This window comes from Squalius cephalus, assembly GCF_949319135.1.
Source record: "Squalius cephalus genome assembly, chromosome: 14".
NCBI classification, from domain to species: domain Eukaryota; kingdom Metazoa; phylum Chordata; class Actinopteri; order Cypriniformes; family Leuciscidae; genus Squalius; species Squalius cephalus.
In genome coordinates, this window is record NC_137135.1 from 26039216 (window position 1) to 26056965 (window position 17750).

The window sequence follows — 17750 nt, forward strand, 5'->3', positions numbered from 1 at the left end:
ATGTGTTTTGTTGGGTTGTCCTCAACCTTGTAAACTCCCACAGTGTGTGTGAAGGTACTCTATCTTTGCAAGTGTCTAAATATAATGGTAAATGAAATCAATAATAACATGCATAATCTGAATAAATTTTGCATGGCTCTAATTCAGTAAAAATGTAACAAGAAATAAACTTGTAACTATATGGCCTATACAGTATGAGGCTAATAATACTTTTCTTCTATTCATTCTCTAAGAAAAGAAGCATGATGAAATTCAAATAACATACTGTAGGCCTACTGTATAAAGGCTCCAATATACTTCAAGTGAAATCGAAGGACGAACTGATGTGACGTCATTTCGAACGAAATCAGGCCGAAACTAAGTTCGTTTGGAGTTTGTTTTGGGAGTTCGAAACAGCTTGCCAGAGCAAACTTTCCGGAAAAGTTTGCTCCGGCTGCTAAACACACTAGAAAGCTGCTATACAATAGAAAATAAAGTTGTACTTCTGATGAAACGAGGCACTGACACTGTTTTATATGGTAAAGCTGCTTAATTTTAAGCTATCTATTGTATTTTAAGTGCTATAGGCATATATATACATATACTGTATTTGCAATTTTTTTTTTTTTTACTTTATATTTGGTCAATCTAAATTTGATCAGATTTACCCACGCACACACACACACATATATATATATATATATATATATACACACTCACCTAAAGGATTATTAGGAACACCTGTTAAATTTCTCATTAATGCAATTATCTAATCAACCAATCACATGGCAGTTGCTTCAATGCATTTAGGGGTGTGGTCCTGGTCAAGACAATCTCCTGAACTCCAAACTGAATGTCAGAATGGGAAAGAAAGGTGATTTAAGCAATTTTGAGCGTGGCATGGTTGTTGGTGCCAGACGGGCTGGTCTGAGTATTTCACAATCTGCTCAGTTACTGGGATTTTCACGCACAACCATTTCTAGGGTTTATAAAGAATGGTGTGAAAAGGGAAAAACATCCAGTATGCGGCAGTCCTGTGGGCGAAAATGCCTTGTTGATGCTAGAGGTCAGAGGAGAATGGGCCGACTGATTCAAGCTGATAGAAGAGCAACTTTGACTGAAATAACCACTCGTTACAACCGAGGTATGCAGCAAAGCATTTGTGAAGCCACAACACGCACAACCTTGAGGCGGATGGGTTACAACAGCAGAAGACCCCACCAGGTACCACTCGTCTCCACTACAAATAGGAAAAAGAGGCTACAATTTGCACGAGCTCACCAAAATTGGACAGTTGAAGACTGGAAAAATGTTACCTGGTCTGATGAGTCTCGATTTCTGTTGAGATATTCAGATGGTAGAGTCAGAATTTGGCGTAAACAGAATGAGAACATAGATCCATCATGCCTTGTTACCACTGTGCAGGCTGGTGGTGGTGGTGTAATGGTGTGGGGGATGTTTTCTTGGCACACTTTAGGCCCCTTAGTGCCAATTGGGCATTGTTTAAATGCCACGGCCTACCTGAGCATTGTTTCTGACCATGTCCATCCCTTTATGACCACCATGTACCCATCCTCTGATGGCTACTTCCAGCAGGATAATGCACCATGTCACAAAGCTCGAATCATTTCAAATTGGTTTCTTGAACATGACAATGAGTTCACTGTACTAAAATGGCCCCCACAGTCACCAGATCTCAACCCAATAGAGCATCTTTGGGATATGGTGGAACGGGAGCTTCATGCCCTGGATGTGCATCCCACAAATCTCCATCAACTGCAAGATGCTATCCTATCAATATGGGCCAACATTTCTAAAGAATGCTTTCAGCACCTTGTTGAATCAATGCCACGTAGAATTAAGGCAGTTCTGAAGGCAAAAGGGGGTCAAACACCGTATTAGTATGGTGTTCCTAATAATCCTTTAAGTGAGTGTATATATATATATATATATATATATATATATATATATATATATATATATATATATACTGTATTTGCAATTTTTTTTTTTTTTTTACTTTATATTTGGTCAATCTAAATTTGATCAGATTTACCCACGCACACACCAACACACATCACATGTAGCCCCTAGTCTGCTTTTTAACTTGCTGTCTGTTACATAACAGTGTTAAAAGAGTGGGCAGTGACAGGCTTTAAGGGTGATTACAGCAAGGATGAGATATGACCTGTTGACTAATTAGAGCAATGAAAGGTTAAAGACAGACGAGAAGAAAATGCCAGGCAATTAAAACTCCCCATCAGGCGACCGCAACTCTTTCTGCTCAACTTCACTTTCAGTTACTCCTTAATCCTCAGTTTGACATGGCCGCCCATTTGCAGATATGCACAGATCTTCCTCAAATCAGAATAAGGAGTAAGAGTAAGGATAATCTGCAGCAAACATCCAAATACCACAATTTGCTCAAAGATGCAAGGGATGTTTATCAAACTTCTAAAACTTCCTCAAACGACCTGCAGGAATGTCAGCTTGAAGATCAGTCTCCTGCTTCTCAGATGTTTCTCCTAAAATAATTGTATTTTCTAGAATTTCAGAAAATATCTCTGAAGTGTCTCAAACTGTGCTCATGTTTGAAAAAATTCTAAAGTCAAATATGAACCCTTTACTCTACATGTTAACAATTGTGTAATTTGTGCATTTTATTTTTTCTAATGAATCTAAGGAGAAAGATTTGAGATAACGTAAAAAAAATAAATAAAAAAAAAACATTTGAGACATCCATTATATCTTCTATGCTTTGAAAGGGCAAAAAATAGTTAGTTTCTCTTGGTGAATCTGGGGACACGGTAAACTGGAAGTCACACCTGCAAGGAGCTCTGTGTGTTGTGTCGTTAGCTCTGTAATTAGCAGCTTATCTGCATGTGAACGCTGCATGAGATTGTGGTCCTGTGTCTATTTTCTGAGTGATTGAGTTACTGGCATTTGAAAGTAAATGCATTTCACCTTGAATGATAAATGCATGAGAGCTATAGTGCCTCTAAATTACAGATTTGCCCTGTTACACCAAAATACTGCAAAACACAGCTTTGAGATGTTGCAACTTTAGATTCTATATTGTATAAATTGATTATATATGAATAAATGTGCCTACACCACCGGCTTCCAATCAGGGGCCTTAGCCAGTTTCCAAGATGGCATCATGATTACTTAAAAGGAGACAAAAAGCATTCAAATAAGATTTTTAAAAAATCTAAAATCTTTTTTTCTTTGAAGAACCAGCAGGGTTCCCACTGAATATATGAAGAAGCCTAATTTTAAAAGTGTGATTTATAGACATTGAAAAGTCATGTCAATTAATAAAATGTTATACTGTATATATGTTATATATATATAATATATCCTTCTTCCAGCGTGCGTGCAGTTGAGATTTCTGTTGACAACTATGCATCGCTCAACAAACACCACCAATGATTTTTAAAAACACATTTTCAACAAACACCAGTGATTTTTAAAAACACATTTTCTCTCAATTTAGAGCATTTATATATATATATATATATATATCGTGAGCTTAGAATTATAAGGTTCTATCTCCGTTTAGGGTAGTTCTGAGATATTGAGCATCAAAGTTTTTACATCCCAGCTGGCAAAACTGAGATGGAACCTTTTTATTTTATTAATAACTACTAACAAATTATTTTTTTTACAAAAATAACACCACACAGGCATTAATAAACACCTAATGGATCAGATTATGTCAAAAACTCAATTTCGACCAAAAGTGGAGATAGAACCTTATAATTCTAAACTCACAATATATATATATATATATATATATAATGCTCTAAATTGAGAGAAAATGTGTTTTTAAAAATCATTGGTGATTTCCAGTGGCTTTTGTGATGTTGAGGTGTGTGACATTAGCCTGGATGTCAGCCGAACTTAGCCCCGCCCATAACATTTGAGGTTGGGAAGTTCGGTCTGGACTTGATCTGTTGTGGAGCAACTTTTTGAACCAGAACTTTTTGGACCAATCAAATTTTCAGGGCGGGCTTTATACGAAGATGGACAGATGGTCAACAGTAACGTAATCATCCACGTCACCAAAGAGCGCTTGGGTTGCGATAAGATTTGTTTGCTGTATTGTCGAGTTCTAATCCTAAACGGAGAACTTGTTTGTATATGCATTCACCTTTACTATTTCTCTCAAAATGATGATCATGCTGGTAAGTACTCTGTGTATCCTTAAATTCTTTTTACCACACCAGCAAAGATCGTTTACACTCATCTTCTTCTTCTACTTCTTCCAGCGTGCGTGCAGTTGAGTTCTGTTGACAACTATGCATCGCTCAACAAACACTTACTCCGTTGCTCTGATTGGTTGTAGGTCTATCCAATTGAGTACAGAGGCATTTTCTTTCCTGGTTCGGTTGAAACACGCCCCATAATCACAGCCCAATGGAGCAGTATCAGACTCATATTCTGACTAGAATCTGAGTATGAGGACATCAGGCTAGTCTGACATACCCTGTTGCCCCAAAGGTTAAATAGACTTGTTACAAAATCAGACGTTTTCAGTTTGTTCTTCTTTTCCTGAAACTCTTGAAAACTTTTTTTACTGTGATTTTACTTCAAAATTTTGGATGAACGTTTTTAACTGGTTTTCAGTGAAAAATATTAAAATGTATCCCTTAGTTTTAGAAGTTTAGTGCTGTCCTGATTTACATTTTAAGTCACGAGTTTTTAAGGCCCAATCCCAATTTTATTTTATACTCCTTCGCCTACCCCTAACCCTTCGCCTACCCCTTACCCTTGCCCCTTGAAACAGAGTGGCAAGGCGTAGGGGTGAAAATATTGCCTCTGTTGCCTCTGTAGCCGGTGTATGCAGGTACATTTCTCATACCCCTTCGTTTGAAGTGTGGTCCCGAAAAATCTTCGTTTCAAGGGCTATCTGCCCCTTCCCCCTACCCCTACCCCTACCCCTCCAACCAAAAGAGAATTGAGACAACCCTATCCCTTCACGGGAACGCGCTAAACGGAGGGGTAGGGCCAAGGGGTAGGGGAAAGGGGTGAATTGGGATTGAGCCTTAGTATGTGGTGTGCTTTATTATATTGGTATGCTCTCTGTCCTGCTTTGTAAATGTGCAAAATGTGCAATATATATATATATACATTATATATATATATATATATATATATATATATATATATATATATATATATATTTTTTTTATTTTTTTTTTTTTTTTTAAACAACAGCAAAGCCATTTGTTCATTCACATTTCTATTTCCATTTCATATTTTCATTTCTGTTTCAATCTTTCTGTTCATCAAAAAAATCTGATAAAAAACACCATATGTTCCACATTTCAAAGAAGAAGAAGAATAAGTATAAGAAGAAGTATAAGGAGAAGAAATGTTTCTTGAGCACCAAATCAGCATATTATAATGATTTCTGAAGAATCCTATGACACTGAAGACTGGAGTAATGATGCTGAAAAATCAGCTTTGCCAACACAGGAAAAAATACATTTTAAGATATAATTAAATAGAAAAAAAAATGTTTTGAAATTGGAGTTATATCTCACAATATTACTGTTTTACTGTAATAATAAATGCATTTTAAATAAATGCAGTCGTTGTGATCATTAACCTCATCATTACTTGATCATTAAATGGTTTAATTAAGGTTTATACTAGTTAACACAACACTTAATGTGTTAATACTGGAGCTGCCAGTTTGCCAAGTTTCAAATGATTATTAAAAATCAAGCACAAACTCAATCCACGTGCTTGCACTATTGACAAAAGGACAAATGGATTTGGATGGTACGCTATGATGTGTCCGAAGATGCGGTGTTGGAACGTTACAGATCATTTTCTTTTGCAAGTAGTTACAAGTTTCATCTCGTAAATCTTTGGCATACACGCACCTTAAACAAACGCCCCCCACAAACACCTCAACGCCCCCCTTTCGAAGATATTGTTTCCAACTTCCAGCACCGCCACCGTTGAGAAACGTTATAGCAGTTTACCAATTTTACCTGTTTGTATTCTGTAATAGTCATCATTCAAACACATCATATAATATTATAATTCATACTGTACCTATAATCTATTTATAGAAATATTTCATAGTAGTCCATTAGTATAAAGTAAAGCCTAACGCACATTTCAAACAGGCTATGTTTTGGTCCCTGAGCATAAACTATTTTAACTGGTAGGCAAAAGCAGTATATAGCTTTTTCTTTTCTGAAGAGTCATCCTTGCCATTAATGCATAGGTGAGCTACTGGGGGTCACAAGACTGCTCTCTAGACATACCCCGAGGCTGTAGGTTTTTGGAGCCATGAGGGCAAATAAATGCACAGTTATCTGAGCTATCTGCGATTTGGTGAGCACCCAAATTGCCTCTGGGCTGGTACAAAGCTAGGAAAAGGTTCCAGAAAGCATTAGTTATTCTGCAACGGTTGAAGGTGCCAGGACCCGACCACTTTACTCACGCAGGTAATGATGCGTGTTGTTTGCCTGTGACTCCTGCCTGCCTCCTGCGATAAGAAAGAGGAAATGCCAAAGAGCCCAGCACACCTGAAAGAAAGAAAAAAAAACCTGAAAGAGGAGAGGAGAGGAGGAAAAGACACAAGATGAGGGAGGCAGCGGGAAAGACGAGGATGGATGGACATGGTCGTTTCCGTTCAGCCTAGGATCTGTCAGCGCTCCCTCACATGGAGAAAGAGCAAATGGGTTTGGTGGTGGAGCAAGGAGGAGGGAAATCAAGCGAAGAAGAGATTTATGAGGTAAGAATGACTTCGAAACAAAATGATGCGTGACTTCATAGAAAAAGCCTTAAAAGCGGACTTGATAGGGATAGTTCACCCATAAATGAAATAGTATCATCATTTACTTGCCCTCATGTAATTCCAAAACCATTCGTAATTTTTTTCCATGTAGTTTTAAGTCATTGAGCCATTGAGTTGAATTTGTGAACCGGAGCTGTCTGATTTGTGAATTAATCATTCAGATTAAATCAACCAAAACTAGCCAATTCAAAAGACAAATTTGTTCACAAGTCAGCTATCGCCTCTACTCTCATGAACTTCTTTGAATGTGCCAAGGAGAGCTTGAGCGGACATCAAAAGTTTCAGTGAAAATGTTTTATACAATTCTGTTCCTCACACAAAGCTATTTAATGCCTAATATTATAGCATTCAGACTCATGTGGAGTCCTTTTAGAAGCTTAAAAGCACCAGTCCCATGGTGGTGGTGGTGGTGGTGGTGGTGGTGGTGGTGGGGTGGGGGGGGGGGGGGGGTGGGGGGGGTGGGGGGGGGGTGGGGGGGGGCAGGTACATGGAGGCTGGTAAGGTAGATTAATGAATGAGCCTTTTCCCTCTGCAGTTCCGGCTCCAGACTGCCAGCAACCTTCCATCCGGGGGGCCGTGTCTCTCTCGCCATACCCACAAGAGAGGCGTCTGTGTGGGATGCAGCGCTGCCAGACCCCCTGCTCAGCCTCTTCATCATCCACTTCAACCCCTGCACAGCTCTGGCAGAAAACCTCTCAAAGAAGAGAGGGGAGGGAGAGAGGAAGGAGGGGCAGAGAAAACAGAAAAAGAAAGGAATTACTTAAAGTCAGAGTAGTGCTCTTTCGTGAACTTTCTGCTTGAGGATCACTTTTTCATTACAGGGCGCCACAAGGTTATACATCAAAAGTGTGCATGTTTATTCATCTGATAAATGACTCTGAAAACAGCCTCTGTTTAGTCTCCGCTTCATCCACTGTGAACTATGTCAACATCTTTATTCTTTGCATCTGTGGTGCAGTTAGTGTTTGATAGATTGTTATGATCTGTGATCTATGGATGGTCCTTCAAATGAGTCATCACTCCCTGAACAACAAGTTTCTCACATCTGAGGTGTGAAATAATAGTACAGCTGTTGTAATAAAAGGGACACGCTGCAAATAGCACAGACCACAACAGAAATGTTTCCAGTGGACCCCAATAAGTGACGAACCCGGCTGGGACGTTTTTACTGCTCGTGAGCATCCCAATGCCCTACTCCTACTCCTGCCCTACAAAGTGGGGACTTTGGAGAGAGCACCGCACTTGTGTGCCTATATGTAGCCGTTTGGAACACACTGAAGGGAGCAATGAAAGACAACGTAATTTCCTAATTATTTTCACCTGGGATGTTCCCATGACAATGCAGCACCTTGTCCATCAGCTGAATAGCTGTTTTTACGATAGAAATTTCTTATTATTGCTGTTAATATAACAGTAGCAAATAAATATACATTTTATACAAAAAAGTTTTTTTTATCTGTCTCAACTTTAAAACTTGCCATCTCATCTTTGGACCCTGCATTACCTAACATTTCTTATGAAAATTATTTAAACATAACATGACAAAATTTGTGTAACTGATGTATAGACTAAAATCTTACCCTCATGTTCTTTTTCTCTATCTTTTTTAGTTTTTTTTTTTTTTTTTTTCTAGTTTTCAGCTCATTGTTAACTCTTCTTTTCTCATTTGTATTCTGAAGACATTGAACATATTGTAGGCTATACAAAGTTATATATCATAAACGTAATCTCTGTATGTTTTTCAAAAAAAATTAATAAAAAAGTAGACATTGAGCTATAAGCACGTCCCACCCAAGTTCGTCACTTATTGGGGTCTCCTGGAAACATTTCCGTTGTGTTCTGTTCTATTTGCAGCACGTTTCTGTATTTGGTTGTGTTGTGAACTTTTGCAGCGCGTTTCTGTATTTGGGTATTTGGTTGTGTTGTGAGTATTTGGAGCACACATGTGTTGTAAAACTGATGAAGATGTTTTCTTAATTCGCGGGGTGTTATTCTATTTGCATGTGTTTTCTTCAGTTGCAGCGCGTTGAGGTCTCTCGGCCACCATAGATAGGCCTATTGGTCATATAATAATTCATGAAAGAGATGTTTTTTTACAGATTGTGCAGGTTTGACAGCTCCAAGAATGGATTAACTGGACCATGCTAACAGCTAAACCTTGACTTTTTGGTTAGTGGCTCTGAGCACATGAACCCAAAGCTCATGTTTTATTGGCAAGAGTCCAAATTTTATCTACAATAGATAAAAGTTAATAAATAATTAAATAAATAAACATTCTCTATTTTGTCATCAGTTTGTTAGGAATGCATTTTTGTTGAATCATGAGTCTTATTAATGTGAATATTCATTCTTAGTGTGCACAGGACTTTAATCCAAAACAGAAGCAGATACACATGTACACTGATTTAATAAGATAATTCACACTGATGAAGAATGTGTGCTTGGATATCCAGCATCAACTTGTCAGGACTGATACAACGTTCATCTTATTAAAGATTAACAGGGAGCAGCACTGGAATGCCAAGCTTTGTTGATTCACCTTGAACATAATGAGTTCATGTAAAATTGCAGCAGCAAAAACAGCTTTCCTTTCATAGTCACAACTTAATTTCTGAACAAACTCATATTCATGAAGTAGATGAATGGTGATCATGAACTGATGAGTTGACCTCAGTAGAGGAATAAAAAACATGGACTCGAAAACATTGTGTGGGACAATACAGTTGTAGGAGTGTCAAGGCTTGTGGGTTTTCAGAGAGCCCATATTTCAAATAACAATGCATGTCCATCACTAACAAAAATGAGTGCTACTTTATTATAATACCTCATAATGTAATCAAAGCCACTCAAAGGCTGTGAATGCCATTGAAAAGACTAAAAATACTGCCAGTTCACCATGTCAAGTTGGTGACAAAAGGTACGAGTCTATACATTTTACACCGAATTATACAACTAGTTGTATTGTAAAGTTGTGTTCTACAGCAGTTGCGAGTTCTCAAACATCAGCTACTGAAATGTATCAAATACTTATGACTTAGTTAATACATTTATTTACAAATAGGTTTGACTGGAGTTATCCTGTGCATACAACAGCTTAGATGAGTGGTTCAATGCTGTGTGAATAAAAAGAAAACCACAATTTCAAGCGCTATCTTTTTTATGGATAACATCCATTATTGACAATTAAGCAATATTACAAGCAGAGTGTTGTTCCGAATCACAAGGGAATCACAGCTTTGCTGATTTTCAGACCATCAGCACGACTGCAAAAAAGGTATTGATTTTATGTAACAGTTCCATAAATAAGAAGTTTGATTAAGTTTGGTTTTATAGACAAATAGTTTGTGTATTTTTGCTCTGCCACTGGAAATTCAAACAAAGCCAAAGCAGAATAAACTATTCAACCGACTCAAACACAACAGTGGTGTTGCATTTCTGAATGAATCAACCCTAACCTTGAACAAATCAATGTGGATCAGTAAATGATTAAATGACTCACTCATAGGCAGTCATATGTTTCATCTTTGAATGAAACAGTATTTTTGAATGAATCGGTTAGGCCACTCAATGATTGCTTGTTTGTTCATGGATAGAATAGCATTTTTAAACAAATCGTTAAGTGAATGAATGATTCAATATCATAAGTCACTTATACTGTAACAATGTAACTTGCAGAAAGAGTCACTGAAGAGTCTTATTTGGTTATTGAATGTGGAGGAAGATTCCAAAGGCCCTGATCAGAGAGGGGTCCCAACCGGAAGCCCGAAAGCTATTTCAACCCTTGGGGACCACCCAGGGGCACAACTACCCAGTGTCAGAGGGGTATGCAGCAACAATTTTGGCGCCTAATCCCATGATAGGGCTAATAGCTATACTCTATACTTCACATTAAAGATGTGATTGGGCCAGCCCAGTGTCAATCAAGAAAATAACCAATGGGCTGCTGATCTACGTGTTTAATGAAAAATGGCAAAAAAAAGAAAAGAAACTAACGCTGACTTTTTTTTTTTTTTGACCAATGCATTACAACAGCACAGCGCCGCCAATTAAGCAAAATAAAACAAAACAAATGGGCCGCCGATGTATGAATTGTATGGGCCGTTAAGACAAAGACAAAAAAAAATAGCTTATTAGATGTATCGGCCCAAAAAGCACGTCGGCCCACCGGGAATCTCCTAGCCTATGCGTGGACGTCACACTTTAAATCCTACCTGTTGCCTTTGACCATCCACTTATTTAGCTGCTGGCACATCAATTGATGCCATCTCCTTTTCTCTCTTTCTTTTTCTATTTTTAATCCCGGCAGCTTTTTTGCTTTATCCATCTTTTTCGACTCGTACCTGCTCATATTTATGTCATATTTAGCAGTCTGAAACCATGCTGCTATGTTAGAATGTCCTATATAATGTAGCGTTTCCCTAGTCTGAGTGTCCATCTAATCCTTGAAAGCAAAAACAAATAGGGATGCTGTCTGTAAAGGAGAGAGTATCTTGAGGAAGGAGGAGAAGTAACTGAAGGTGGTTAATATTAAAAAGGAAGGCGGAGAGATGCAGAAGAAATATCTTTAAGAACTCAATTTTGTTTACTGTATGTGATTGTAAAAGTTTTTAGCTTTTAATGATGCCTTCCCTGAATTTGTGAAGAACTCCGAGTTCTCCGCACTGTCAGTGTCTGGTGTGAATAATGACTCATTTGTGCAGACGGTCACTTCACATGTAGGCAGCAAATCACTGCCGGATGACGGCAGAATTATGAAACACTGTGAAACCACCAAAAACTCACTTAAAATAAAGGCATCAACATCCATCTGTAAAGGTTTTAAAAACACACGCTGACTTACAGTACCAAAACACTCTACTTTGATCTGCAAATAACAACTTGTGTATATAGTCAACAATTGTTTTGGTTTATCATTACAAGTCTTTTTTTTTTTTTTTTTTTTTTTTAAGTATGACTGCATGCCAAAACTAAAGGCAAACCTGAAAGAGTTTCCACAGTGGCTAAATGTGGACCTCCTGAGGCAATAGCGAATAATAAGTAGCGGTGACATTGATGGATGGCCACTCCACAAGGATAGACACACCAATTGTTCTTGTGATAATGGTTTCTCCTGAAGTGGATTAATCAGACCATCAGACTCTTTTTATGTGAGTGCATACATGTCTCCATAAAAGATGTGGAATGAATATTAGACTTCAATCTAACACTCAAGACTTGGCAGTCTCTTAATAGAAATAGTGTTTAAGGAGGTGTTACAAATGTTGTTGCCACTAAAACAATCACACAAATGTTTCTAAATATGTTTGCAGCCGGGCTCCCCGAATAGAATGGTGCTTTTGGTCAGTGTTTTACCCTTTATTTATACCAAAGTAAAGCCACTACTTTTATGTTAAACTAATGGAAATTTAATTATGGATTCATGACGACCCTTTTCAGAAAGCTTTTCAATAGTTCAGCTAATCAGGGCCTCTTTAACAGTTTAAATTAACTTTGTGTTCAGGATGACCTGCTTTGTCAAAAACCAGTTCGCTATACATTATGAGATCTGTCATATTGCATTTGTGGTCATTCAGACTGAAGCAAGCGCTCAAGGACAAAGATGGCATGCAGAAACTGCCATTCACTCTATCAATCTAACCTACCGAAACACAAATACCAAACTGTGCTAATTTCCCTAGTGGCGTATCGTCTGAATTTTTGATAGAGATATCAAACAAGATTACTGGATCAGCTCTTGCTCCTTGGTGTGTGATCACAAAATATGAGAGCTTTAGTGGGCGCATCAACCAGATTAACTGCGAAAGCTGTGGGAGTGATGTCCAATGGGGTTTTGGGCCCCAAACCAGAATCTCTGTTTCATCTGACTTCAGAGCAGAAGTATTACCTCTGTGTCTTGGAGACATGCTTTCAGCCACAGCAGACTGAGTTCTTCATCTGTTCTCGCTGATATGTGGATGATGTCCCTCGAGCGACATAAAAAGCACATGCGCAAATCTCCTACTCAAGATTCCACAATGATACCTCATAAAAAATTAAGGGCCCCAAAATTAAACCCCGCACTACGCCACTGAGAATGTTCATCTAGCGAGAGTGGAGGCGTCACTCTAATTGTTCAAACTGATATCCATCTGATGGGTGGTCGCTACCGCGGGGCAGGCGTGGAGGCTTACACACACGGGCTCGAGCGCAAACACAAACACACGCAGGGACTCCAGAGCGTGCCAGTGTGATTCCAATCTCCCTTTTATCTCTGTTTGTTTTCATTTAGATCAGTATCTCATCCACTGTGGCAGCCACTGTTATCTCCCGGGGGCTACACTGTTCTCTCCTCCTGTTCCACCATTTGGTTCTGTTCAGCTCCATCATATCCTAACTCCACAAAAGAGTCAGTTTGTGTGTTCGTCATGATAGGGATGCACCTTCTGTCAGCTTGATAAGCGGAATGGTGGTCTGTTAAAATCCGATGCCAGAGTTAGACTTTGAAGAGTCAATGCAAACGTTGCGGATGAAGAAGTCAACGCTAAAATTAGAGCTCCAAAGACTCAAAGCAGTCAGAGTGTTTATTCTCAAATGTGTTGGTTTGCCTTCCAGTCACTTTACTGAATAGTCTCTGTTGCTGTACTAAAAAGCTTTGGCTTGTTTTTACACTTATGCTGCATTGAAATGTAGGCTGAAATTAATAATAAAAAGAACTCAAGAATCATTTCTTTCACAGGAGATGTAGCAAGATCCTTTGTAGAAACACTCATTATTTATCACAACCAAAAGACAGAAAATATTAATATAGTCAGGCAGAATAGAATGTTGCCATTTTTTCTCTTGCAGATTTTGTACAGTAATTTTTTACATTTGCAGTAGAGAATTAACCAAAAAAAAAATGTTTTATATTTGTGTTGTATAATTATCTACTGAAAATGCACACTGACATAAATTTACAATGAAAGGAAATCTTAACTTCAAGATAGAAATGTGATTTTTTTTTTTTTATTATTTATTTATTTAGCTGAAATGCCAATAGGCTGTTTAGTGACAGGTTCCTTACAAATAATCAGATCAGAATAAAATAGTATGCATATTTGGCGTGCTGTCCGAGGGCAGGGCTCCAAGCTCGGAATTTGGCCCGAACCCAGAGTACTCCCCCCGTATTTCTGGTTAGGAGAGTAACCAGGTGAGTGTGAGGAGACGAGGGATGCTGAAAACTGTTAAGGAACATAGGTGAGTCGAATGTGTGTTTATATAGGCCTCAACTCATTTTGCTGATTGGGTAGACATGTTGATTACTGATTGTTGACTGCTGGTTGGAATGGTGTGATGATTGGAATGAAGTGATGATTGGATAATAATGTTCCTCCCAAACTTTGTTAAAAAAAAGCATGACAATTTTCTATTAGGGAGTGCTGTCACACAAGGTAAATGTATTTAGTGAACTTTATCTTGGTCAATAGTGGCCTTTTCCTTCTATATAGAAACGTGCTAAACTTGTTTTTTTCTAAGAGTGACAAAATAGTGCTAGTATGCTGTGATATAACCAGTCAAGGTTCTTCACAAAAAAAAAACAAAAAAAAAAAAAAAAAAAATTGTTTTTTAGTTTCTGTGTGATCAAATTATGAATAACTTACTTGTCATAATGTCTACAGCCCTATATTTGGACTAACCTTATCAGACAGAGCCAAATAAAACCTCAACATAGTTTCAGTTTCACCCTGCTGGACGCTGGCAGAAATATTGCTATCCCTTTAAGCCAGAGGACAGGGACCAGGCTGAAGATGAATGGAAACTCCCTTCGAGATTATGCCGTGAAAGGGATGTGCAGAGATGTCAATAGAGACTATCTTTAACAACTTTTAACACGTTACACAAATCAGTATAGCTAATGACTGGGACACAGACGGCAGAGCTTGGGACCTGCCGTGGCCGATAAAATTGATTTACCTGCTAACATAGAGATCAGTGCTGCCTGAGGAAAAAAAAAAAAAATAGCCCAGGAGCCTTGAACAAATAATAGCACTTTTATCTGAAGAAGGGAAGCTGTGCCTATAAGTATAATAAGAATAATGGCCTCAAATCAGTATGTCAATACTGCCTGAGCTAAGAGCTTGTGGCCCTCAGGGTTCACATGCTTGCGTCATAGCCTATGTCCTATGTTTTCTCTACAGCAGTAGTATAGGCAAGTAGTAATATTTAATTAGGGTATTTGCACATTAACTTAAGTACACACCACAGCTTTTCAGATCACTGAAGTATCACCAAATGGCCATAGACTCCCTTGCTGCCCTTCCTGCAGAGTTTGCTTAAGGGTAATGTTATACGACGACAGGCCCCAGGAGCAGATGGTTAAGCATATTTGTGAATGTGTGTGTGTTCTCTCTGTCCCACAAATGGCCAGAATGTGACCCAGAAATGACTTGTGCTTGTCAAGAGCAGAGGGTATCTGAATGGTATCTTCTGTATGGGACTTTGTTAATGCATTTCACAGTGGGAAGGGACAACATTTCAGAAGCTGACAAACAAATAGACCCATCAACATTTGGCTAGCATCTGTTGATTTTACATGCTCACGAATGCAGTTGAAAGAACGTTTTCTCCATGGTTTCTCTAAAGTCTTTAACCGTGTGCTGTTATCGAGGGTTTTTTTTCCATCTGTAAAAAGAAATCAAACCACTTTAATCCTTGACTAGCGACCCCAGCCCAGCTCATTTTTAAGGACACACCCCTTTTCTTTGTTAGCATTCTGAATGTGTTTGAGATCAGGCTACACTGGAATGAATAGAGCTGGCACTTAGCACATTTCCAGGTTTACTTTCATCATTCTCCTGTGGTATTTACTGTTTATCTGTGATTTTTAAATGCATCTAGCTGAGAAGGTCATGCAATTTTAATGGCAAAGGTCAAAATGTTCAGAAAGAGTGCTGCTATAAGGAAGAAGCTGTGGTTTTCTTTTCACTTACTTTTCTCTTTCTTCTAGAGTTCTTGGCAAGTTGAGCTCCCAACTGGTGCAGCATATGGTGGCTGGGGTCCTAAGGAGCGAGGTGTGGCTGTCTGTGCATGTGCCAGAGCCTAATTACTTACACATTAGTACCCAGGTGGCACCTACAGTCCATTCTCTCTCACACACACACACACACACACACACACACACACACACACACACACACACACACACACACACACACACACACGCACACACTATTTCCTCGTTTCAGCAGTTACCTTTACTCAGGACAAACAAATAAAACAATTCACAGGCGTTTAATTATACCAACCATCTATCTGCTACTAATAACAATAACAAAGTCCAAATAACAAAACTAGACTCTTGTTTGGATGTTTGAACGTGTCTTTAGAGATACTGAATGTTTGATGAATGTTTTTCGAGCACTCATAAAGATTTAAAGTTCACTGCTTGTCACCGTGGGATACAATAGTGAGGATAGGCAGGACATGATTGGTTTCTTCAATCTGCAGTGCAGACGATGCATTTGCACTATTATAAAGGTTACAAGATGAAAGGATGCCTGGAATGTTTGTGAGAGAGACGAAAAGAGAAGTGTCTACATCATAAACACTTTCACAAATGCTCTATTCAGGGTGTCATCACCCTGTGTCGGAGAAAAAGGATAAAAAATGCACAATCTGAGCTCTGAGGGAGGAGAGAAGAGTGAGAGAAAAAACATTCTGCTTTTTTCCACCAACTTCAAAAAACATTTAGGAAGGTCACAGACTTCTCAGTGTATGAGTGAACAAAAACTTTGTTTGGGTGCTTCTCTGTTTGGGCATACAGTATGTGTTTTTAAAATATATGATGCCAAGTAGCCTATGCTTCTCTGATTTGTTTTGTTTTGTTTTTTAATAGTTACTCTAAAAACAATAGCAGCAGCAAAAAATATTATTGTTGTTGTTGTTTATTATTATTATTATTATTATTATTATTATTTATGAACTATATTAATATATTATAGTGATGCCATGTATGTTGCCAAGTGTATTGTTATATATAAAATTACATTTTTATAACTATTATGATAATGAACATTATTATTATTATCTACACATACGGTTTGATTTGTATGTAAAGTATGCTGACAGTTCAGTAAGGAAATAGGCCAAAGGCACTAAAGGCAGATTAACATTCATTCAGTGAAGTAAATAGGCTTACTGTCAAGTGGACTGACAGCTCACACTCAGATGCTCAGTGAGAGTAAAAAAAAAAAAAGGTTCACTCAGGTTCACTCCGAGGTTAGAACCTGCTGTTTAATCTAGTTTCTTTCACTGATTTCCTAAACTATACGCCATTGTAATAGAGGTCTGTAGTTAGAGAAAAACTGCTCAAATTCACAGCCTATGATGGCGCAATTGTCATTTCAAAGTCTTTTCTGAGCCTTTTTGTCCTGAAGTCTCAGTGGGGCCGTATCACTAACAGGTCTGATAGCAGTGGTTGAGAGGTGTAAATGTCAGAAAAACTGTGTACACAGAGCCCCTGGCAGAGCTCAGCTCACGGGGCCTCTCTGCCCCTCTTTTTCTTCCTCTTTCTCGATCCTTTCACCCCTCCCGTCACGCTCCCGACTCTTTTGTCATCTTATCTGCTGTCCGACTCTCTTCCCGCTCCTGCGTAACAGACAGCACACCTGGGATTTGCGGCCTCCCTGCTCTCACATTCCTGTCCTGCTCCGCTTATCGTTTTTTCGGCGCCTTGTCGCTTCAGACGCTTAGGCAGGGGCCCCCAAGGCCCCTCAGAGAACTGCCAGGGGTCCGATGAGCCTCCACCACGTCTCACTGTCACCTCAGACATCAGACATCTGGCAGTGCCACACACACACACACACACACACACACACACACACACACACACACACACACACACACACACACACACACACACACACACACAAGCACACAGCAGAGATCTTCAAAACATTCCCTACAGAGAAGCATTTTGAAGTGAGAACAGACA